We start from the raw sequence: 25,455 nt of genomic DNA, 5'->3' as shown, positions 1-25,455 counted from the left end.
TCTGTGATGCTGCACTTCGCTGTAGTTACTTTCTCTGTAACAAACGTTGCCTTCGTAATTCACTTTCTAAGTAAAAGTACAAAATGGACAACACCAGTAAACAAAAAAAAAGGTTACTCTAAAACTCAATTTATTCAGAACTTGCTGACCGTTGTTTATGGAACTGGGGCTAATAGGGAGTAGGTCCTCTCTTATCTGGCAGAGAACACCCTGCCTCCTTCATAATATCCAGGAGAAAAATCACGACTAGCATTTACTGAAATGCTCATGACAGGCTAAGCACGGTCTTGTTCCCTGCTGCGTGTGACCTTCCTGTGACCCACGGCTAACAGCGCCACTGTTTTCTCTCGCGCAGAGGCAGGACCACTTTCTGGCTCCCGAGCTGACTCCCATTACACGCCGCCCCACAAAGGCAGACTGGAGCATCACCGTGTGGGAGTTCTGAGTCCATTCCCATGGCCAAGGCATTCCAAGTGTGGCACACTGCTCTGAGACACGCCTGCTAAGTCCCGCACTGAGACATTCCTTGGGACAGCCATGGGGAGATCTTCCAAGGGCCACCGTCGTAAGAATCCCCTCCCCCCACCTCTCGGGGGGGGGCCAGGGCACTCACCGCCCACTGCTAACACTTCATTTTTTTTTTCATTCATTCAAATGTCTCCTGGGGCCCCGCACCCTTCCATGTGCAGTAAGACAGAGAAATGAGGTGGGTCTTGGAGAGGAATCACTCCCCTCTTTAATCCAGTGTGGGTCATTCTTGAATCACAATATCATCAGTATAGCAAGGTAGCAGAGGAGGAGAAAGATGAACAACCAAGGGGAGCTAAGTACTTAACTGACCTCTCCCCAGGGAGGTCTTCCCTGGGCCAGGGGCAGTGTGAGCATCTGTGTGCCCCCTCAGGGAGCAAATGGTAATGTCTGGAGAAGCCCTGTGTTAGGACAAAGGACAGACATTGCTGTTTGGTCTCCTTGGAGCAGTAGGGGGCCTTAGAAGGAATGTCAGCTGCCTAAGACACACAGCCTGGCCTCATGCACGTGCTTGCTCCTCTGGGAAGGGGACAGGGACTGCTTTGGGTGAGATCATTTGATAAAAAGTAGGCTTCCCCTTCCACCTAAGGAAGCCTGTTTCAGGTGCACCATTATTTGTGGAGAGTTCTGGTTAGCGGAAGATTTGATTGGCCCCCAAAGCATATGGATTTGATTAGAACCTTCCTGTTATCTTAATTGCGCAAATCTCAACTAAGCAAGTCAGGATCTGCTTGGATTGAGGGCACTTTTCCCAAGGAGGAGCCTCAGGAAGCATTGCCTGCTGGGACGGTTACATCTGGGACCTGAGCTCAAAGCCAGACCCTCCCGCCCACTGGCTGTGGAGCCATAGGAAAGCAGTGAAGCTGTCTTTTGTGTCCAACGGACAGAACAGCCTCCCTCCTGGTGGTAGCCGAGTACACAAAGCAAAGCCTCAATATACACGAGAAGATGTCATTATTAGTGGCGAGAGGGGTATCAATAATTAATCAGCCACAGCATGTCTCGTGAAATGATTTCCTCATTTGTATCTTGCAGTTCTGCCCCCTCAGACTATTTTCTAAGCTTCTGCAACAGAGCGTGGCTTCCGAGGATGTTTATTTTTTTAATTAAACAAGTTATTTATATTTTATGGTAAATACACAGAACATAAAATTTACCACTTTGGGCCATTTTTAAAGGGAAAGACTCAATGGCAGAAGTCCATTCACAGTGCCAGGCAACCATTGCCACAGTCGACTTCCAGAATGTGTTCATCATCCTAGACAGAAACTCTGTACTCGTGAAAGATTAGGTCCTCCTTTTCCCCTCCCCCCAGTCCCCAGTAATCTCTATTCTACTTCCTTTCTCTTTGACTATTCTAGGTACCTCATATGAGTGGTATCACATAATATTTGTCCTGTTGAGTCTGGCTTATTTCACTGAGCACTGGGTTTTCAAGGTTCACGATCCATGTGGGAGCGTCCCAGGATGTTATAAGTCAGGTCAGCGTAAGTGGATTCTACTACCTTTTTTGGCTAAAGATAAAGCAGTGAAGCTGCCTGACTTGACCCTGGCCCTGCCTCCCACCCCGCCGGAGCTTAATGTGGCCTCACCCCTGTGGTCCATCATCATAGAGGGGGCGGAGGCAGGACACAAGCCCTATTTTGATTACAATCTAGATTCACCACACTCAGCCATGCTGCCTACTAAGTGCCAGACCTTGGTGGTATTTTCTATCTACTCCTCATTCATCGCTTTGGGCTTTAGAGTCAGACAGATGTGAATATGGTTTGAATCTCTAGCTCTGCCACCTGCTGGCCCATCTTCAAATACACACACGAAAAGTATTTGGCACAGTGTCTAGAATACGGTAAGCACTCATCAATATTAGCTGTGCTTTTATTCATTCATCCAATGCCCATTTTCCAGATGTAACTTCGCAGGCTCCATAAGGACAGCAACCATGCTTGTCTTATTGTCATGACACCTGCACGCCCAAACACAGCATGGCACCTGGCAGTCAGTGTTGACTGAAGGAGAGAGCACAGCCGAGGCCCCAGAGCTGGGCTGTGACTTTGGAGTCTGAACTTGCTCCATGACTGCTCACTGTTTCTCCAGGAACCTCCAGCCACCCCATGGCAGGGATGGGATGGGGAGGGGGGAGATCAACAGGTCAACAAACAATGGCCGTGGAACGTGATGCTAGTCACTTCTTTTGACACAGGCAAAAAAGATGCTGCCTCAGAACTTAGATGAGAAAGAATTCACGGCACTTGACTTTGGTCCCTGCTTTGATATTGATGAACAAAGGGCTTTCACCTCAGTGCTGCACGTAACTCAAGCTCTGCCTTAAGAGAGGAGTAACTTCTGCCATGGTAAGATCAGAAGGAGGAGAAGTGTGAACCAACCCAGGAGGTCCAGGAAGGGGTCCAGGTAGGAAGGCGCAGAGAGAAGGTATCTGATCATCACTCACCAGCTCTGCCTCAGCTGTGGTTCTGCTGCGTAACTCTTGGATCCCGCACTTCAGTGTCTCAGTTTCCTCACCTGTAAGAAAGGACATAACATTTCTCTTTTTTTTTTTTAATTTTTTTTTTAACGTTTATTTATTTTTGAGACAGAGCATGAACGGGGGAGGGTCAGAGAGAGAGGAAGACACAGAATCTGAAACAGGGTCCGGGCTCTGAGCTGTCAGCACAGAGCCCGACGCGGGGCTGGAACTCACGGACCGCGAGATCATGACCTGAGCCAAAGTCGGCTGCTTAAACCGACTGAGCCACGCAGGCGCCCCATAACATTTCTCTTTCTGCCATTCTACATATGTTTTACTCCAATTCTATCAAGCCTGAGGGCTACCTCCTAGATCTGAAGGCAGAAGATTCAAAAGTGGTTGACAAATGTAATGGTGAAGACACACGAATTTTATCTGAGAAGTATTCAACGATTGCCTGGAGTGTATCCGGCACTGTGCCAGCCCCACGGAGGCTAATAAGTTATCGCCCCTGCCCTTAAGGACACACTGCTCAGCAGTTTTCATTTCACTGTATTTAATGTTTATTTATTTTTGAGAGAGAGAGAGAGAGAAACAGAATCCGAAGCAAGCTCCAGGCTCCAAGCTGTCAGCACAGAACCCGACACGGGGATCAAACCCATGAACCATGAGTTTACGGCCTGAGCTGAAGTCGGACGCTTAACTGACTGAGACACCCAGACGCCCCATTCAGGAGTTTTCATTTTCAAATGAAAAAAATACAGTAACAAAATAAATAAAATTTAAAAAATGAAATGAAAACGCTAACAGCAGAGGTGACTGTGTGACTCCCACATCCTCCCCACAAACTGCCTCCGGGAAAGATAATGAATGTCACTCTGGAGTCACGGCTGCAAATTTTAAAGAACCAACTAACCCAGTAAAGAAGTTTGCGATATGCTGTCAAGCAGCTGAACTTTCTTTGCCCTTTCACGAAAAGGATTTTAATTCCACAAAAAAAGTCATGATGATATAATGGATGACAATTAGGAGCATTAAGATCTGCCACTTAGAGAGCGATAGTGCCCTGAGACCATCAGATGTGCCCTTTGCAGAGAGAGCTTTGAGACAAGAGCAGGGGACTCAGGCCGGCAGGGCGGCCCGCTGCAGGACGCAGGTGCCCTCCCACTTGACTCCACGGGAGTGTCACGGGACGCTCAGACCAGGCACATCATGTCCAGCCTTTCCACCTACAAAACCTCCCTTTCCTGACATGGAGTAGGCAGTAAGACCACTGAAAGGAGATGAGCCAATGGAAAGAGAAAACGAGTTTGGTGTCAGAAAAGATGCACATTCTGATGCGACCCTGATCATTAGATGTGTGCCTTTGAGCAAGTCAGATAACCATCTGTAGTGTTTCTGTAGACTGCGCAGCTTATCAACGGCAGAATTTTCGTGCTAACAGTGCTGGAGGCCGAAAGTCTGAGATCAGAGCTCCTGAGGGCTTGAGCGAGGGCCCTCCTCCAGGTGACAGACATCTTGCTATGTCCTTATGTGGTAGGAGTTCTCTGGAGCCTTATTTACAAGGGCATTAATCTCATTCATGAGGGCTCCACCCTTATACCTGTCACCTCCCAGAGGCCCGACCTCCTGACACCATGACCCTTGGGTGTTACGGTTTCAACATATCAATTTCAGTAGGACACAAATATTCATACCATAGCAATAATGTTTACGTGGACTGTCTGTTTTCATCATTTTACTTTAATCTTTTTTTTTCCTTGAATATTAAAGTGTGTCTTTTGTGAGCAGCAAACAGCTTTGGAAAAATTTCTCACCTGTCTGACAATCTTCGTCATTTAATTGGGATGTTGAATTTACACATCATGTGATTGCTGACACATTTGGGCTTAAATCTACTATCTTTCTATGAGTTTGTATTTATCCCATCTATTCTATACTCTTGTTTTCTAATCCTCATTTCTTTGGGAGATACCTATTTTTTATCTTATTTTTTTTCTCCTGTATTTGCTTGTTAGTTACATATGCTTTTGCTATCCTTCTACTTATCATCCTAAATATTAAAATATAGCATAATATTTCCTTATAAAGTGGTATTTTTTTAATGTTTATTTGAGAGAGAAAGAGAGCATGAGCAGGGGAGGGGCAGAAAGAGAGAGGGAGAGAGATACTCCCAAGCAGGCCCCATGCTGCCAGCACAGAGCCCGACATGATCTCTATTCCACGAACTGCAAGATCATAACCTGAGCCTAAATTAAGGGTCAGACGCTCAACTGAGTGAGCCACCCAGGTGTCCCTAAAGTGGTATTTTTTATACTTCCTGGATAATGCAAAGTAATTAGAGAATTTAAACTCCATTTTAACTGTCCTGCCTATTGGATATTGTTGTTATTTTAATATACAGTTTTAGAATATCTCTCTATAATACATATAAAAATAAAATACTGTATCTTAACATATATATGTGGATATGTGTGTGCATACTCAAACATATTTAAATCTCATAAAATCATATTATTATTGATTAATGCAACCATTTTTAGATTTAACCACATTTTACCTCTCACCTTCCAGTCACTATTATCTCTCCTAGAGTTAACCGTTGCTGATTTCATTCACTGTAAATCCAGGCTTATTTTGTTTCTTTTTTTTAGCTTCATGATTTTTATGGACTTAATACATATGCTTTTTTATGCCTGGCTTCTTTTACTCAATATTTTTCATAGAGATTTTTTTAATGCTCTTGCAACTGATTTTAAACTGCTTATCCCTACGCTGTATAACATTCCATAGTGTGAATATATCACAATTCCTTTGTCCTGCCCTTTTTTTTTTTTCTGGACACTTGTCCAGACCCTTTTCCTTTGATTTTTAAAATGAGTTTTATTATGACGTACTTAGGTAGTGATTTTCTTTGTATTTACCTTACTTTGTGTGTGGAGAGCTTCTGTGTGGGATATGTGGTTTGGTTTCTTCCATCAGTTTTGGAAAATTCTCAGCGACTGACGTTTCAAATACTGCCTCTGATCCATTCTTTCCCATGTCAGTTTCTGGGACTCAAATGATATGTTTCCTGTGCTCTTTCCTCTGTCCAGCATTATTACTGTCTTTCTCTGCTTCAGTCTTGGTATCTTCTTCTGATCTTTATTCTGCTTTATTAACTCTCTGTTTAACTTTATCAAATCCTTATTTCAGCTATTTTATTTTCAGTTCTAGAATTTCTATTATATTCTTTTTATGTTTTATAGTTATTTACTCTAAATCTCCATTTGTTTTTTATCTCTGAATCATGGCCCTGCTAAAACCCCCATCTGATAACTCCCCTATCTGGATCTCCCATCGGTCTGTTTCTATTGTCTGGTTGACTTTTTTCTTTTTTGGTCCTATTTTATATTCTTTTAGGTCTGATTAATTTTGACCATGAGGCTTGTATTTAGACAGCGTAGATATCATTTGAGGCTCTAGAGGATGTATGCTCCTCCAGAGAGGATTCCTTATTATTTCTGGCAGGCAGCGAGCCGGGGCAGGTCACCTTAATGCAGTTATGGATTGAACTTCATCCTTTGTGAAGGGAGGCCTACCTAATCCAGTATGAAATCTTTGGGGGAGGGGGTCAAAATGGAAACTCTGGGATATTTACCAGCCAGCCCCCCACCCCTCAGCAAGCTCTGAAATCCAATTTTCCCTCAATTGCAGGAGACTGATAAAATCCCTGCTCAGGCTCTTACCCTCTCTTCTGCTGCTATCTGCTCATCTTTCAGTCTTTGTCACAAATTTCCAATCTCCAAATTTTTTGGTGAGGGGAGGGCAGTGAGCTTTGCAAATGCTGGGCACCCCTCTCTGGCTTCCTATCTCTTAGAAACCTTGAATCTGCTAGTTTTAATTGTTTCTCTAACTCTCTAACACTTTCAGACACATTATTCTTCCAGTTTTTTTTTTTTTCAGCCTTTCTAAGTGTGGGAAAAGGATCTGAAATAACCTACTTTGATATTTCCAGGGGCAGAAATTCACTACTATATGCTTTTATCTTTGCCAAATTGACAGATTAATTGGTACCTCATTATTATCCTATCCCCCTATCTAAGATTAGCACCGCAACAGTGGAGGAATCCACCTTCAAGTGATTGGAAAATTAAATCACTGTGTTTAAAAGTGACCAGAGGTCGTTTTTATATCGGAAAGTACCGCAACAGTGATGAGACATACCCTTGATTTAACCAATGTGTAGGGGGGAAAACGACTACCCACTAAGCAGGTTTGAAAAGGCAGTAGCTGGGAAAGAGTTGTTTCATGATCATACCCTGCTAAATTATGCTCATTCAATAAAATGCTTACAATGAGTACAACAATGAGAATCACAAAGACACCACAATTAATATTTTGACAAAATATTCTGCCACTTATGCATTTATTAATTCAACAAATACTGATTGGACACCTAACACGTGCCAAACTCTGCAAAGTACTCAGAGTGGAGTTGTACATGACGAGGAGCTGGTAGTCTTTCCTACACAGTTTGAATTAAGAACTATGGCTCTGGAGGGGCGCCTGGGTTGGTCAGTCAGTTGAGTGTCTGACTCTTGATTTTGGCTCAGAACATCATCTCATGGTCATGAGATTGAGCCCCGCATCCGGCTCCACACTGAACGCGGAGTCTGCTTAAGATGGTCCCTCTCCCTCTCCCTCCTTTCCCTGCTTGCGCACACTCTAATTAAAAAAATAAATAAGCAAACAAAAAAATAACAAATTCTGGTTCTGCAGTCAAAAAAGATGTAATTTTATGTCCTCAGGGACAAGAGAGAAATTAATGTAATTTCAGTAACAAAGAATGTAATTAACGTTATACAATACTATAGTATTATTATACAAGAAGATGAACTTATGCTATCACTGACTGAATGAATGATTCATCCTCCCTGTGCTAGATTATCTCTAATGTTTTTTTCATTGAGTTCTCATAGTTTGTGTTCTATGACCCTATAAAATCTATGGATGGTGGTGAGTAAGAACGCATTTTTAGGCTCAACAGGTTCTTAACACCCTGAGACACTAGAGGGCAGGAAAATCACACCAAAAAAAAAAAAAAAAATACACATCCCCTTGTTGGATGATAGCATGGTGAGAAAAGGCTCTTGCTAGCCTGCATACTTTCTTCCTGCCTAGGAGGATCCTGCCCTGACCAGCCGGCATGGATCTTCCTCAGCACTTGTATCTCTGACATAGGTCAATTGCATCACCATTTTCCGGCTCTCAATCCTCTCTGCAAAGACTATTTTCAGGATGGAAATTCACAACTCTTGACTAGAAATAAGATGTAGTATTTGAAATTGGGAGTATCCTGGGAAATTTCCGATGCGAGGATGTTATAGCCAAAGCCTCTTGAGTCTCTAAGATTAGCACTACACGGCAGAAGAGTCCACCTTCACTATGAACCTTCTGGTTCACAGAAGTTCACTCGTTTATTGAGTCAGAGCGGAGAAAAGCACACTTGCATATTGTGTACCTAATACTTGTTCGTGTGAAAGCGATGGAGACGGGGCACAGGATAAAAGCATTTGGGGGATGACCTCACATCTGCTGTGCTGGCAGCAGGCACCCCGGTGATCACAGAGCCGAGGCTGGAAACTTCCATGTGAGTGTGAAGAAATCAGAAAACAGAAGCAGGATGGTTCTGGAAAGTGGTAACAGTGAAAAACCGTTCCTTGTCAATTCAAAGAACAGGAAGTACAGGGACAGACTTCAAAGAAAGCAGGAAGGATTTTTATTTAAAACCAAGGGAAATATTCTCTGATTCTGAGGTATAAGCTACCATGGGCAGAGCCTTACGCTATCGATCAACAGGACACAAGACTAGGGAGGGCCCTGTGACTGCGCACACCCCAACTGTTCAGTGTATAGGTAAGTAGACTGGGACCCAGTGAGAGGTGGTCTTACACAAACTCTCACAGTGAGCCTCCGACAAGGTCACTCCTATTGCAAGTCTTGGTCCAAGATGTTGATTCCTTAGACTGAAAGTCCAGGCTTAGGCAATAGGTGATTTGGGGTTGACCAACTGGTATCCAGTTATCGTTGGCATGGTTCCCAGAATGTGGTGAAGTGGTCCACTCAAAGCTAGGATTAGCCAGTTCTAGCTGGCCATGATTGTGAGACTTGGAAAACCATCATGTTCCCAGAAAATACTTTCAGACAAGAGTCTCTGCTCAGTTGGTCAGTCCCTTGTCTTGGGTATTCCAATCCTTTCATTGCCCAAAAGGTTCAGTGGTCATTGGGAGAGGCTGATGGGCTTATGTGACCACATATCTAACTCTCTGCTTTATTAAAGGACTAATAACTATTTTATCCAAGCTGATATTCCTACCTTTCATCTAACCCAAGAGAATCTGATTTTTGCCCTCTTTTATTAGTGAAGATGAGCTTGTCAATTAGTTGAGATCACTCAGAGGGAAATGGAACGGAACTCATGTATACCTTATACTCATTATGAACCAGATAGTCAGAATGCGACTTTGAGCAAAGGGCTATATTCAATTCTCACAACAACCTTGTTAGGAAGAGATTTTCATTCCCATTTTACAGACGCAGAAACCGAGGTTCAGAAATGTTAAGAAATTGGTCAAGGGTCAAGGAAATTCTAAGCTGCAAAGTCAAAATTCAAAACATGGTGGGTCTCATTCTAAAATACATTTTCACTCAGATATAAGGAGAGCCTTGATTAAGTAACTGAGGTACCAGAATATAGGGCGCCCAAACCATGGCAGAGAGAACCAGGAACGAAGGGGTTCCCAGATAGAAAGAGGATCTCTTCAAGTTGGCTGAAGGCTGAGCCCAGGACCTATGACACAAAGTTAGGAGGACAGGGATGTGCTTTTAAAGTAGAGGCGGCCAATTTAATAATGTCAGACATTAATGTTGCATGACGCTTTGTGCTTTATGAAGCACTTTTATGTGCATTATCTCACTTGTGTCCCACTGCAATTCTGCAAAACAGGAGGAAATGATATTGCTACTGTTAGGTGATGTTTGAATAGATTGTTATGTAATTTGATATAGTTGAATAATTTTTCAGAAGGAAGGAAGGAAGAAGCGCCAGGTCTGTTGTGCAGTCTCTCCATGTTCCACAAGGGAAAATTTGGCCTCATGAGGGTCAATTTCACTGCTATAACAGGAGCCAAGGCATTGGTGAAAAAGAGAGGGATCTTGACTGTCCACCTTGCAGAAGAAACACCACTTTGGACATCGCCCACAGGACCCTCTCTTTTGCCAGGTGTGTGGGCCCTGGGTGTAGTACAGGCATGAAGCCTCCTGCATGTGTCATTCTCATTCATTTATTCATTCCGTTACCCATCCGCAAATGGGCATGGAGCACCTACTAACTGTCTGGCATTATGTTAAGCTTATAAAGAAAATGGCGGGTCAAAACCAGATGTTGTCCCTGCCTCACTGACCTGGGACTTTATCCTTCCTGCCTATCTGTTAAGTGTGTACTCATCTCTAACTGGGGTTTTAACTTTGATTCCCCTAATTACTAATCAAGTACCTTTTCATGTGGGCATCCACTAAAATGCCTTGTGTGAAGGGATGAAATGAACAGGTCTGTATTACTGTTAAGGTCTCTCTGGCTCCAGTATAGAGAATGGACTGAAGGGAATCTGCCAGAATGCTGGTCCAGCAGCCTAACCCTAACAGGAAGGCAGCTCGGGTCAGGGGCAGAGATCAGGCACCAGACTCTACAAGGAATTTAGGAGATAAGATTGAGAGCAGGGTCTTCAAATTCCTGAACATCTGCAGGACTTGAAAAGAAGAAATTAGAATTTCTGGAATTGGAAATTGGAAATCTTGGAATGTCTGAAATCACAGGTTTTTCTTAAAATACTTCCAACATTCTTTATACTCCTTCATCACTCTTATGAAAAAATCTGTTGGGTACTTAAGAATAAATAAGAAGAATAGGAAATTTTAAATTTCATGGCTTTACAGAGAACGGTAGCTTGTAGCAATATTCAAACACTGGAAAAATGCCAGCAAATGTTATAAGATGGTATTCCAATAATGTAGCATTCAGATCTCCTACCAAGATTAATGATGCTACACAGAATCACATGTCAAAATTGCCAATTTAAGAACTTAATTTGTTTGTAAAACTCATTATTTCTTGGAACATCATCGGATTTGTATAAAGCATACTATGTGCCTAAGCGTATTAATGCTCATTTCATTTGTAGGGATGACTCACCATTAGCAGCAGACAGAGCCAGGGACACCACTTACAAACACGGCAACAGCTACAAGAGAAACAGATTAGATTGTGATCATCTGGGTTCCCAGAAATGTCCTCCTTAACCTTTCTCCTTGTCAGCTTCTGCTCTTGCTTGAAGCTTGAAGTCACTGGCTTCTTTCCAACCAGTACCATTTCTGTTACTTGATAAGCTTTACATCTCAAAGGAGATTTGTAATACTTATTTCCCATTTTCCTGACTTCTTGATCAATTTTTCTCAGAATTGGGGATTCAGAAGACTCCAAATTCCCTGAGAAATGCTGTTACAAAATTCTAGAATGCAAGCACGGGGCTTGAGGTGGACTGACATGTTCAACACTCTGGTTGAGAGATGGCTGATAAATCTCAAGCCTGTTTATATCTGTGTTCTCTCCATCCTTCAGACTGGTTAGTCATCATGAGGCAGGTCAACAATGAAGACAGTGAGGTAAATAAATAACCCTACCCTATTATACACAATCAGAACAAAATTTCCCAACAATGAACTCTTAATCCTCTTTGAAAAAGTAATACACCTTTAGAAAGAGCATGGAACAGACCAAAACACAAATATTCCCCCAAATCTAGGGCTTTTCCCATGGGATCATTGAACCTTGGACTTGGGAAGGAGAGAAGATGGGTCAGATAGAGATACGAACATGATTCCTGTAGGATAATTTTCTCTTAGACATATTACCAGATTATTCATTGATTTCAACCCTGAAACAAAATATTTTGCTCAGTCAATAGCTACTCCTAAAGATCAGGTGGTTATCAAGGATGTGGGCAAAGGGGAATCCTTTTGCATAGTTGGTGGGAATGCTAACTGGTGCAGTCCCTGTGGAAAATTGTATGGAGTTCCTCAAAAAATTAAAAATAGAACTACCCTAGGACCCAGCAACTGCACTACTAGGATTTATTCAAAGGATACAAAAATGCTGACTTGAAGGGGCACATGCACCCCCATGTTTATAGCAGCACTATCAGCAACAGCCAAAGTATGGAAAGAGCCCAAATGTCCATCAACTGATGAATGGATAAAGAAGATGTGGGATATACGTGTATACAATGGAATACCACTCGGCAATCAAAAAGAATGAAATCTTGTCATTTGCCAACAACATGGGTGGAACTAGAGGGTATTATGCTAAGTGAAAGAAGTCAGTCAGAGAAAGGTACATGTAATATGATTTCACTCCTATGTGGAGTTTGAGAGCTCCAGATGAACATAGCGGAAGGGAAGGAAAAATGAGATAAAAACAGAGAGAGGCAAACAATAAGAGATTCTTAAATACAGAGAACAAACGGGGCTGCGGGAGGGGAGGTGGGGAGGGGGCTGCATTAAATGGGTGATGGGCATTGATGAGGGCACTTGTTGGGATGAGCACTGGGTGTCACATGTAAGAGATGAATCACTGGGTTCTACTCCTGAAGCCAAGACCACACAGTATATTAACTAACTTGAATTCAAACCAAAACAATAAATAAAAACTAACACTAAAAATATAATAAAACCATCTTAAGTTTTGAAAAGATTAGGTGGTTGAAAGTGTGAAAGCATGGCTAAGGCATAGTGAAGTATGCATGGTTTTTTAAAAATGTATTTTTATTTATTTATTTTTGAGAGTGTAAGTGAGCAGCGGAGGGGGAGAGAGAGAGAGAGAGAGAGAGAGAGAGAGAGAGACAGACAGAGACTCTTAGGCAGGCTCCATACCCATCACGGAGCCTGACTCGGGGCTCGATCACAAGAGCCTGAGATCATGACCTGAGCCGAAACCAAGAGTCAGACGCTTCACCTACTGAGCCACCCAGGCACCCTGAAGTATATACATAGTTTACAAGATAAGATCAAGATAAAAAATATTAATACAGAAGTAAGATAAACCCATTGAGATTTTTTTTATTTTTTTATTTTTTTATTTTTTTTCTCATGTTATCCTTTATTTTATTTTTTATTTTATTTTATTTTTTTTTATTATTTTTTTTTATATATATATGAAATTTATTGACAAATTGGTTTCCATACAACACCCAGTGCTCATCCCAAAAGGTGCCCTCCTCAATACCCATCACCCATCCTCCCCTCCCTCCCACCCCCCATCAACCCTCAGTTTGTTCTCAGTTTTTAACAGTCTCTTATGCTTTGGCTCTCTCCCACTCTAACGTCCTTTTTTTTTTTTTTTTTTTTTCCTTCCCCTCCCCCATGGGTTCCTATTAAGTTTCTCAGGATCCACATAAGAGTGAAACCATATGGTATCTGTCTTTCTCTGTATGGCTTATTTCACTTAGCATCACACTCTCCAGTTCCATCCACGTTGCTACAAAAGGCCATATTTCATTTTTTCTCATTGCCACGTAGTATTCCATTGTGTATATAAACCACAATTTCTTTATCCATTCATCAGTTGATGGACATTTAGGCTCTTTCCATCATTTGGCTATTGTTGAAAGCGCTGCTATAAACATTGCGGGTACAAGTGCCCCTATGCATCAGCACTCCTGTATCCCTTGGGTAAATTCCTAGCAGTGCTATTGCTGGGTCATAGGGTAGGTCTATTTTTAATTTTCTGAGGAACCTCCACACTGCTTTCCAGAGCGGCTGCACCAATTTGCATTCCCACCAACAGTGCAAGAGGGTTCCCGTTTCTCCACATCCTCTCCAGCATCTATAGTCTCCTGATTTGTTCATTTTGGCCACTCTGACTGGCGTGAGGTGATACCTGAGTGTGGTTTTGATTTGTATTTCCCTGATAAGGAGCGACGCTGAACATCTTTTCATGTGCCTGTTGGCCATCTGGATGTCTTCTTTAGAGAAGTGTCTATTCATGTTTTCTGCCCATTTCTTCACTGGGTTATTTGTTTTTCGGGTGTGGAGTTTGGTGAGCTCTTTATAGATTTTAGATACTAGCCCTTTGTCCGATATGTCATTTGCAAATATCTTTTCCCATTCCGTTGGTTGCCTTTTCGTTTTGTTGGTTGTTTCCTTTGCTGTGCAGAAGCTTTTTATCTTCATAAGGTCCCAGTAATTCACTTTTGCTTTTAATTCCCTTGCCTTTGGGGATGTGTCGAGTAAGAGATTGCTACGGCTGAGGTCAGAGAGGTCTTTTCCTGCTTTCTCCTCTAAGGTTTTGATGGTTTCCTGTCTCACATTTAGGTCCTTTATCCATTTTGAGTTTATTTTTGTAAATGGTGTGAGAAAGGGGTCTAGTTTCAACCTTCTGCATGTTGCTGTCCAGTTCTCCCAGCACCATTTGTTAAAGAGGCTGTCTTTTTTCCATTGGATGTTCTTTCCTGCTTTGTCAAAGATGAGTTGGCCATACGTTTGTGGGTCTAGTTCTGGGGTTTCTATTCTATTCCATTGGTCTGTGTGTCTGTTTTTGTGCCAATACCATGCTGTCTTGATGCTTACAGCTTTGTAGTAGAGGCTAAAGTCTGGGATTGTGATGCCTCCTGCTTTGGTCTTCTTCTTCAAAATTCCTTTGGCTATTCGGGGCCTTTTGTGGTTCCATATGAATTTTAGGATTGCTTGTTTTAGTTTCGAGAAGAATGCTGGTGCAATTTTGATTGGGATTGCATTGAATGTGTAGATAGCTTTTTTTTTTTTTTTTTTTTTTTTTTTTTTTTTTTAATTTTTTTTTCAACATTTATTTATTTTTTGGACAGAGAGAGATAGGGCATGAACGGGGGAGGGGCAGAGAGAGAGAGGGAGACACAGAATCAGAAACAGGCTCCAGGCTCCGAGCCATCAGCCCAGAGCCTGACGCGGGGCTCGAACTCCCGGACCGCGAGATCGTGACCTGGCTGAAGTCGGACGCTTGACCGACTGCGCCACCCAGGCGCCCCGTAGATAGCTTTGGGTAGTATTGACATTTTGACAATATTTATTTTTCCAATCCATGAGCAGGGAATGTCTTTCCATTTCTTTAAATCTTCTTCAATTACCTTCATAAGCTTTCTATAGTTTTCAGCATACAGATCCTTTACATCTTTGGTTAGATTTATTCCTAGGTATTTTATGCTTCTTGGTGCAATTGTGAATGGGATCAGTTTCTTTATTTGTCTTTCTGTGGCTTCATTGTTAGTGTATAAGAATGCAACTGATTTCTGTACATTGATTTTGTATCCTGCAACTTTGCTGAATTCATGTATCAGTTCTAGCAGACTTTTGGTGGAGTCTGTCGGATTTTCCATGTATAATATCATGTCATCTGCAAAAAGCGAAAGCTTGACTTCATCTTTGCCAATTTTGATGCCTTTGATTTCCTTTTGTTGTCTGATTGCTGATGCTAGAACTTCCAGCACTATGTTGAACAACAGCGGTGAGAGTGGGCATCCCTGTCGTGTTCCTGATCTCAGGGAAAAAGCTCTCAGTTTTTCCCCGTTGAGGATGATGTTAGCTGTGGGCTTTTCATAAATGGCTTTTATGATCTTTAAGTATGTTCCTTCTATCCCGACTTTCTCAAGGGTTTTTATTAAGAAAGGGTGCTGGATTTTGTCAAAGGCCTTTTCTGCATCGATTGACAGGATCATATGGTTCTTCTCTTTTTTTTTGTTAATGTGATGTATCACGTTGATTGATTTGCGAATGTTGAACCAGCCCTGCATCCCAGGAATGAATCCCACTTGATCATGGTGAATAATTCTTTTTATATGCTGTTGAATTCGATTTGCTAGTATCTTATTGAGAATTTTTGCATCCATATTCATCAGGGATATTGGCCTGTAGTTCTCTTTTTTTACTGGGTCTCTGTCTGGTTTAGGAATCAAAGTAATACTGGCTTCATAGAATGAGTCTGGAAGTTTTCCTTCCCTTTCTATTTCTTGGAATAGCTTGAGAAGGATAGGTATTATCTCTGCTTTAAATGTCTGGTAGAACTCCCCTGGGAAGCCATCTGGTCCTGGACTCTTATTTGTTGGGAGATTTTTGATAACCGATTCAATTTCTTCGCTGGTTATGGGTCTGTTCAAGCTTTCTATTTCCTCCTGATTGAGTTTTGGAAGAGTGTGGGTGTTCAGGAATGTGTCCATTTCTTCCAGGTTGTCCAATTTGTTGGCATATAATTTTTCATAGTATTCCCTGATAATTGTTTGTATCTCTGAGGGATTGGTTGTAATAATTCCATTTTCATTCATGATTTTATCTATTTGGGTCATCTCCCTTTTCTTTTTGAGAAGCCTGGCTAGAGGTTTGTCAATTTTGTTTATTTTTTCAAAAAACCAACTCTTGGTTTCGTTGATCTGCTCTACAGTTTTTTTAGATTCTATATTGTTTATTTCTGCTCTGATCTTTATTATTTCTCTTCTTCTGCTGGGTTTAGGCTGCCTTTGCTGTTCTGCTTCTATTTCCTTTAGGTGTGCTGTTAGATTTTGTATTTGGGATTTTTCTTGTTTCTTGAGATAGGCCTGGATTGCAATGTATTTTCCTCTCAGGACTGCCTTCGCTGCGTCCCAAAGCGTTTGGATTGTTGTATTTTCATTTTCGTTTGTTTCCATATATTTTTTGATTTCTTCTCTAATTGCCTGGTTGACCCACTCATTCGTTAGTAGGGTGTTCTTTAACCTCCACGCTTTTGGAGGTTTTCCAGACTTTTTCCTGTGGTTGATTTCAAGCTTCATAGCATTGTGGTCTGAAAGTATGCATGGTATAATTTCAATTCTTGTAAACTTATGAAGGGCTGTTTTGTGACCCAGCATATGATCTATCGTGGAGAATGTTCCATGTGCACTCGAGAAGAAAGTATATTCTGTTGCTTTGGGATGCAGAGTTCTAAATATATCTGTCAAGTCCATCTGATCCAATGTCTCATTCAGGGCCCTTGTTTCTTTATTGACCGTGTGTCTAGATGATCTATCCATTTCTGTAAGTGGGGTGTTAAAGTCCCCTGCAATTACCACATTCTTATCAATAAGGTTGCTTCTGTTTATGAGTAATTGTTTTATATACTTGGGGGCTCCGGTATTCGGCGCATAGACATTTATAATTGTTAGCTCTTCCTGATGGATAGACCCTGTAACTATTATATAATGTCCTTCTTCATCTCTTGTTACCGCCTTTAATTTAAAGTCTAGTTTGTCTGATATAAGTATGGCTACTCCAGCTTTCTTTTGGCTTCCAGTAGCATGATAAATAGTTCTCCATCCCCTCACTCTGAATCTAAAGGTGTCCTCAGGTCTAAAATGAGTCTCTTGTAGACAGCAAATAGATGGGTCTTGTTTTTTTATCCATTCTGATACCCTATGTCTTTTGGTTGGCGCATTTAATCCATTTACATTCAGTGTTATTATAGAAAGATATGGGTTTAGAGTCATTGTGATGTCTGTATGTTTTATGCTTGTAGTGATGTCTCTGGTACTTTGTCTCACAGGGTCCCCCTTAGGATCTCTTGTAGGGCTGGTTTAGTGGTGACAAATTCCTTCAGTTTTTGTTTGTTTGGGAAGACCTTTATCTCTCCTTCTATTCTAAATGACAGACTTGCTGGATAAAGGATTCTCGGCTGCATATTTTTTCTGTCTAGCACACTGAAAATCTCGTGCCAATTCTTTCTGGCCTGCCAAGTTTCAAAAGAGAGATCAGTCACGAGTCTTATAGGTCTCCCTTTATATGTGAGGGCACGTTTACCCCTTGCTGCTTTCAGAATTTTCTCTTTATCCTTGTATTTTGCCAGTTTCACTATGATATGTCGTGCAGAAGATCGATTCAAGTTACGTCTGAAGGGAGTTCTCTGTGCCTCTTGGATTTCAATGCCTTTTTCCTTCCCCAGTTCAGGGAAGTTCTCAGCTATTATTTCTTCAAGTACCCCTTCAGCACCTTTCCCTCTCTCTTCCTCCTCTGGGATACCAATTATGCGTATATTATTTCTTTTTAGTGTATCACTTAGTTCTCTAATTTTCCCCTCATACTCCTGGATTTTTTTATCTCTCTTTTTCTCAGCTTCCTCTTTTTCCATAACTTTATCTTCTAGTTCACCTATTCTCTCCTCTGCCTCTTCCATCCGAGCCGTGGTGGTTTCCATTTTGTTTTGCATTTCATTTAAAGCGTTTTTCAGCTCCTCATGACTGTTCCTTAGTCCCTTGATCTCTGTAGCAAGAGATTCTCTGCTGTCCTGTATGCTGTTTTCCAGCCCAGCGATTAATTTTATGACTATTATTCTCAATTCACTTTCTGTTATATTATTTAAATCCTTTTTGATCAGCTCATTAGCTGTTGTTATTTCCTGGAGATTCTTCTGAGGGGAATTCTTCCGCTTGGTCATTTTGGATAGTCCCTGGTGTGGTGAGGGCCTGCAGGGCACTTCCCCTGTGCTGTGGTGTATAACTGGAGTTGGTGGGCGGGGCCGCAGTCCGACCTGATGTCTGCCCCCAGCCCACCGCTGGGGCCACAGTCAGACTGGTGTGTGCCTTCTCTTCCCCTCTCCTAGGGGCGGGATTCACTGTGGGGTGGCGTGGCCCGTCTGGGCTACTTGCACACTGCCAGGCTTGTGATGCTGGGGATCTGGCGTATTAGCTGGGGTGGGTAGGCAAGGTGCACGGCGGCAGGGGGGGCAGGCTTAGCTCGCTTCTCCTTAGGTGATCCACTTCAGGAGGGGCCCTGTGGCAGCCGGAGGGAGTCAGATCCACTGTCGGAGGTTTGGCTCCGCAGAAGCACAGAGTTGGGTGTTTGCGCGGAGCGAGCAATTTCCCTGGCCGGAACCGGTTCCCTTTGGGATTTTGGCTGGGGGATGGGCGGGGGAGATGGCGCTGGTGAGCGCCTTTGTTCCCCGCCAAACTGACCTCTGTCGTCCGGGGGCTCTGCAGCTCACCCTCCCTTTGTCCTCCAGCCTTCCAGCTTTCCGAGCAGAGCTGTTAACTTATGACCTCCCAGATGCTAAGTCGCACTTGCTGTCGGAACACAGTCCGTCAGGCCCCTCCGCTTTTGCAAGCCGGACTCGGGGGCTCTGCTTGGCTGACGAGCCGCCCCTCCGCCCCGGCTCCCTCCCGCCAGTCCGTGGAGCGTGCACCGCCTTGCCGCCCTTCCTACCCTCTTCCATGGGCCTCTCGTCTGCACTTGGGTCCGGTGACTCCGTTCTGCTAATCCTCTGGCGGTTTTCTGGGTTATTTAGGCAGGTGTAGGTGGAATCTAAGTGATCAGCAGGACGCGTGGTGAGCCCAGCGTCCTCCTACGCCGCCATCTTCCCAGAATCCTCCCCGAGATTTTTTTTAAAAACCTAATTTGATTCTCTCCACTAGCAATAAACAAGATGCGTTAGATCTTAGATCCCTAAGATGCGTTAGAAATTCAGGGCAGAGATAGGATAGTCTGTCTACTGGCTTATGGCTGTGGCCACTGGCAACATTTCTAACAGCAGTGTTTTCTCCAGACCTGTGACATGTATACTTACCTAGGAACGTATAGCAACTTACAGTGCTGAAATCTACACCTGGGCTGGGAAGACACTTGGCTGTTTGCCACTAAGTAATCAAGACCCCTCTGGGCATTTGGCATGGTCCCTTTTGTTCTGGTGCATTTGTCATAGCTTTCCCCACAGGGAATGATTTCTCAGGGTGTGTAGGAATGGGAAAACTGGGAAGAAAATGAAGACTGCAGAGAGAAGAATACAATGTGCTAGAAGAATCTTAAAGACCCAGAGCTATTTATAGATCTTGAAATAAATGGCCTTCCTTTGATTGGAAGAGGCACTTCTAAAAGAACTTAAAAAAAAATAGGACAAGAGATTGGTGGTAAAGGGGGGAAAATTATCTAAGACCTGTCTGTCTGGTATAATTTTTTCTTAGAAAAAAAAAAAAAATCAGAATTGCCACATTATCACATGTACCCAAAGGGAGAAAAAGAAGTTATTTGAAGAGGTGGCAGGTCTTCCAAAAAGGTTTCTTTTTCTTTCTTTTTGGAGGCTACAGATAAAAATTCAAGAAACTGACTGAAAATTGGAGAAGAAACGTTTGGCTAGCTGGTGTATTTTAGGGTCGAAGTTTATTCTGCAAAGGCATGTGTGGTTAAAAAAGTCAGATACGAGGTCAGCGTATTCTTAGAAGACATACATGCCGGGAGAACTGGAAAATACTTGCACAATTGTATTCACTCATTTTTTAAGTATAAATTACTTGACTCCAGTTCAAGCTCATTGTGAGAAATCAGTTCAATTAAACAAAAATACAGAATAACAGAAACAGGCAATGAGGAGGATTTGGAGCCAGATCTTAATCGACTTCATGGCTAGTGGGCATAAAACAGGTTATCAAAATCTGCCAATCACCCAGGAAATTTAAAGTCATCAAGAGTATTTTAGAGCAGGGATTATCAGCCATGGTTGCCCACTGAAAAGCTTGAAGAGCTCATAAAAATGTTTGATGCCTGGTTTGCAGCAACTTTAATTTGATTGGTCTGGGGTCAAGAATTTTAAATGATCCCCAGATAATTCTAATAGTCAGCCAAGACCAAAAGCCACTGATCTAAGAAGCTAATTAGGGCATCAGACTCCTAGTACCTCTGTGTCCGTTCATTATCTCCTGGGAATCTGAAATCTGGGCTCTTCCCCTGGGCCCAAGTTGGGCCAGACAGGGAAGACTTGCTGTGAATGGGGATGTCTCTTCTCCCTGCTGGGTCCTGACCGCTCTTTCCCTTTCTGTCAGTTTAAGACTGTGACTCTGTTGCTCCTTTTTCACCAGTGTTTCCCCTTCATCTGGGAGATCAAATGTTTTGCTCGATCCGAGCAGTTGGTGGTGCAAACTCTGTAATTATACGTGTAGTTCTTCCTCTTTTCTTCTGCTTTTCCTTCTTCTTCGTTTCGTTTTGCTTTGTCTAGACCTTGATTTAAAAATTTTGTGAGGGGCACCTGGGTGGCTCCGCCAGTTAAGCGTCTGCCTCATGATTTCCGCTCACGTCATGATCTCACGGTTCCTGGGAACAAGCCCCGTGCCAGGCTCTGCACTGAGAACACAGAGCCTGCTCGGGATTCTCTCTCTCCCCCTCTTTCTCTCTGCCCCTCCCCTGCTCACTCTGAAATAAATAAATAAACAAACAAAATTTTGTGACTCTCAGATGGGCATAAAACAAATGGAACTGTGGCTTTTGCTTCCCAGTCTACAGAGGTGGCTCCATCCAAGGGCGTGTTTCATATACTAAAACCTCTTTTTGAAAACCATTTATGTCTTCTGGCTGGACGTTGCCCTGCGACCCACGGTGGCTCCGGCTGCCAGGCTTCCACCTGAGCTTTAGGCAACCCCGGAACTGTTAACACGTGGCTGTCACAGAGCAATTACTCTTCGACACAGGCTTTTAGCCGGAGCTCCTACAACGGCCCTGCTCCGGGATTTCACACTGCTCCATTAATGAAGATGCGGAGTGTAGCATCCTTAGAAGACACCTTCACCAGCTGGACAACCCATGCAGATACAGTGTATCTGCTTCCGGGCTCTCTGTTCGCATTAAGAGCCCAGGGTCAGCTTGACCTGAAGCAGAACACAGGCAATCGGCCCCACAGGAAAGAATAGTTACTGTTCCTTTCCTGGGAATTTCAATCTCTTGCCACCACCTGCAACTCAACCTCCGCCAGGCCTCCACACACAGCGGGAGTTGCCGAGGACAAGGGGTGGGGTCTTCTGAGCTCCCACATTCACCACCCCGGGCTGCTGCTTCTTTCTCCTTCCTTTTCTCCCTCCTGCCAAGTGTCACCCTCTCCTGCCAGGCTGTGTGTGGGGCAGGGGTGGGGAGAAGGCCGCGTGCCCTACGAGCACCAGGCAGGGCAAGTGTGTTTGCTTCTTGATCCTGAGACAAGGGAACCAAATCTCCGGGGCTGCACAATTGAGATTTTTGTGGATTGGACAAAATGAGGAGTAGCATTTGGCTACCGCTGGTCCAGGGCACGGCTGGCTGCGTCTGCCTTGGTTTGGCCTCCAGCCCTCACCTGCCGTTAGGCAGAACCCCTGAAGCCCGTCACTCTGGTGGATCAGCCCACTGGAGTCCCGTTTGGGCCCTTTTAAGGCTCAACAGTGTAGAGCCCACCTCCCTGCCTTCTCCACAGGAGCCAGCCATGAGAGAAACGATCAAGGTCAGCATCAGCTGCTGCTACCACCAGCCCAGGGCACCCCAAACGCAAGATGATACACGTTAAAGCAAACAAATCCCCTTTGCCATGCCCTTGGGTTGGTTTTGAGCTGACTACTCATTAGCCATCTAGCCTCTGGAGCAGTCAGTGGTTGTCCAAGTTCCCAACTCACTTGGGGAACTTGTTATAAATGCAAATCCTCAGGTCTCACCTAGACCTATTAAATCAGCAAACTCTGGGGGGCGCCTGGGTGGCTCAGTCGGTTGATATCCGACTTTGGCTCAGGTCATGATCTTGCGGCTTGTGGGTTCGAGCCCCACATTGGGCTCTGTGCTGACAGCTCAGAGCCTGGAGCCTGCTTCGGATTCTGTGTCTCCCTGTCTCTGCCCCTAACCCACTTGCATTCTGTCTGTCTCTCTCACAAATAAATAAACATTAAAAAAAATTTAAATCAGCAAACTCTGGATGGGTGATTCTGAGAGCCCCTGTTTAGGGGTACTGTGTCAATGTGGTTGGGAACTGACAGGCTTACGAACTCTTGAGCAAATGACCCAAGCTTACCAAGCTTCTGTTTTCTCATCTACACAACGGGAGTATGAAAATTCTGCCCTCACTGAGTAGTTTTGATGTTTACATGGAGTGAAGCATGTCCAGGGCTTAGCAGGTAAAATCCCAATTAACACGAACCCTGGCTTTGATCCTGTGTCACCTTGAATGCCAGCTTTGTTGTTGCCTCTTGTGTTTCTGTCATGGAGTTGCCCTGAAAGCCACATTCAGGGAATGGACCTCACTGCTACCCTGCCTCTGGATGTGTGTCCTACCCTTCCATACTGTTCCTGTTGCTGTTAAGTGTTTCTCTCTCCTGGGCAAGCCCTCTAATGGACAGAAGAATGCCCCAGGGTTTTCCTTTTCCAGAGAAAAGGCTCGCAGGAGAAATGGCAGGGTGGATTCTCAACAAGACAAGCCTGGGGGCTCTGGCTAAAATCACAGGGACATTGGTTCCTAACGGTGCCCCTGACAGAACCCGGTAAAGGAGGTGAGATGCTCAAGGGCAGCATAATAAAACCAGCAACAGTACCTACGGACCTACGGGTGAGGACTGCCTATGATAGGACAAATGCTTAGAGATGGGGACAGGGCTTAGGTGACACCCAGCTTGGGGTGGGAAGAAGGCAGAAGAGCTTTTCCAGGAAAACTCTCAGTCCTCAGAGCTCGATGGCTGGTGGGGACACCAAACAGAAACTTGTGGTGTCATAGAGGCTCCCGGGTTTCCAGGATCAAGTGTGTTTGAATTGTGAATCTTAGCTCAGCCACCCACTAGCCAAGGTCTGAGTCATGGGGCATGTCATTTCTCTGAGATTTTATTTTCTTCTTCACAAAACAGACAGAATGAGGATTCCATTAAATAAATCATTGGGGCGCCTGGGTGGCTTGATCGGTTAAGCTCTGACTTCGGCTCAGGTCATGATGTCACAGTTTGCGGGTTCGAGCCCTGTGCGGGAGCCTGGGACCTGCTTCGGATTCTGTGTCTCCCTCTCACTCTGCTCCCCCACCCCGCCATACACTGTGTCTATCATCCAAGAATCAACATAAAAAATTTTTTTTTAATCATGTGAGAGCACTGTGCAAATTAAAAGCACATGCGCAGGGTCAGGCGTGGGTGTTATCAGGGGCAGCCGGTTGTGGAATCTCAGAGGGGCCTGAAGTTTGGCTTGGCCACTTAGCAACTCTGTGACCTCAAATGGGACCTCTTCCAGCCTCAGTTTTCCCAAGTGTGAAGCGTGGACAATTTTACATGCCTCCCACACAAAGTCACCGCGGGACTTACAGCCAGGGGGCCCAAAGACCCCAGCGCAGATGAGACACACGCGTGTCGTTGCCTCCCTTTCCCCACAGATGAGCTATCATAAGGGACCGGAAAGGCTGCATCTCTGAGGGCTCCTTTCATGCTTATCACTCCTGAGCCTGTGGAGTCAACTCTACCCAATGCTCAACTGCCGGGCTCATCTCACATCTGTTTTGAGATTCCTGGGGTTGAAAGGACAAAGACTCCTTTCCTCTGCCTGGCCTTCCCTCCACTGGCAGTCAGTTTTTCTGAGCGGTCCCTAGGCTTGCCAACAAAAGGCTATATGGGGGTTCCCCAGCGAAAGGGGCCCCCTTAGCCACAGCATGTCCCATGAGCTGAGTCACGGGCATATTTAGCAGGTGACCATCATAGTATTCTTAAAGCCTCTCCCCCCTGGCTCACATGTGAAGCCTGTATCAGCTGCTGCACCTGGGGCGTTCACAGGGGGAGACGGACAGTCCCCCTTCGCAGAGTAAACAGACCCCACGCTATCCCCTAGAGAACAGCCTCCTGTACGTCTGGATCGCACGTAGCCATCTATGATGGTTTCCTTGTGAGCTGGGGGTCCTCTATCGACCGCAACATGCTCCCGCACAAAGCAGCCGTCAAAACCTCTCACCCAGCTCTTCCACTCACAACCTGTTTTCCCAGATGTTCCTCAGGAAGCTAATGCCCCCGACCCACAAAATGACACAGTTCCTTCACACCGTAGCCCTGGTTTCATTAGTTTCTGGGTTTTGCCCTCCTCCTACAGTGACTGTTTTCTTTTCTTTCCAAACTCACCCAGGCCCCCCAATCTGGGCTTGGTTTCGGCCTCAAGGCCCAACTCAGCACTTCTGTTTGCTTTTGTTTTAGCTACTGTAAGAGCAAGCAAAGGATCGTTATGTTTAGCTTTTCCTTCCGTTTCCAGTGGCTCACCTCCCCTGGAGCAGGTTCCCTCTCTCAATTCCACTGGTAACATTTACTTTTAGTAACTGAGTCCAGGAGTTCATGCTCCAGACTGTAGGTGATCCCACGACCATCCAGGAATCCAATGTTCTTCAGCCCCCAGCCTGTCATCCTGTCTCTTCCCAAACCACGTTTCTGTGACCCAGGGCTGTTCTAGCAAATTGCACTTGTGACAGTGACTAAAAGGATTTCTTTTTTTTTTTTCTTTTTTTATGAAATTTATTGACAAATTGGTTTCCATACAACACCCAGTGCTCATCCCAAAAGGTGCCCTCCTCAATACCCATCACCCACCCTCCCCTCCCTCCCACCCCCCATCAACCCTCAGTTTGTTCTCAGTTTTTAACAGTCTCTTATGCTTTGGCTCTC

The 25,455-nt window shown here is 44.1% G+C and overlaps 1 long non-coding RNA gene across 1 annotated transcript in view; it reads right to left on the bottom strand.

The window, feature by feature from the left end:
- Positions 1-25,455, bottom strand: part of LOC115516260 — a 254,272-nt gene that overhangs the window by 159,092 nt on the left and 69,725 nt on the right. Inside the window, exons 6-7 of the long non-coding RNA XR_004343529.1 lie at positions 11,229-11,277; positions 2,981-3,051 (exon numbers count right to left, since the gene is read on the bottom strand). This is a non-coding gene — a long non-coding RNA (uncharacterized LOC115516260). The remainder of the gene's footprint in view (positions 1-2,980; positions 3,052-11,228; positions 11,278-25,455) is intronic.

Source organism: Lynx canadensis, chromosome A1 (assembly GCF_007474595.2).
Source record: "Lynx canadensis isolate LIC74 chromosome A1, mLynCan4.pri.v2, whole genome shotgun sequence".
NCBI classification, from domain to species: Eukaryota; Metazoa; Chordata; class Mammalia; order Carnivora; family Felidae; genus Lynx; species Lynx canadensis.
Note: the sequence above shows the minus strand (reverse complement) of the source record. Positions and strands in the feature narration are given on the sequence as shown.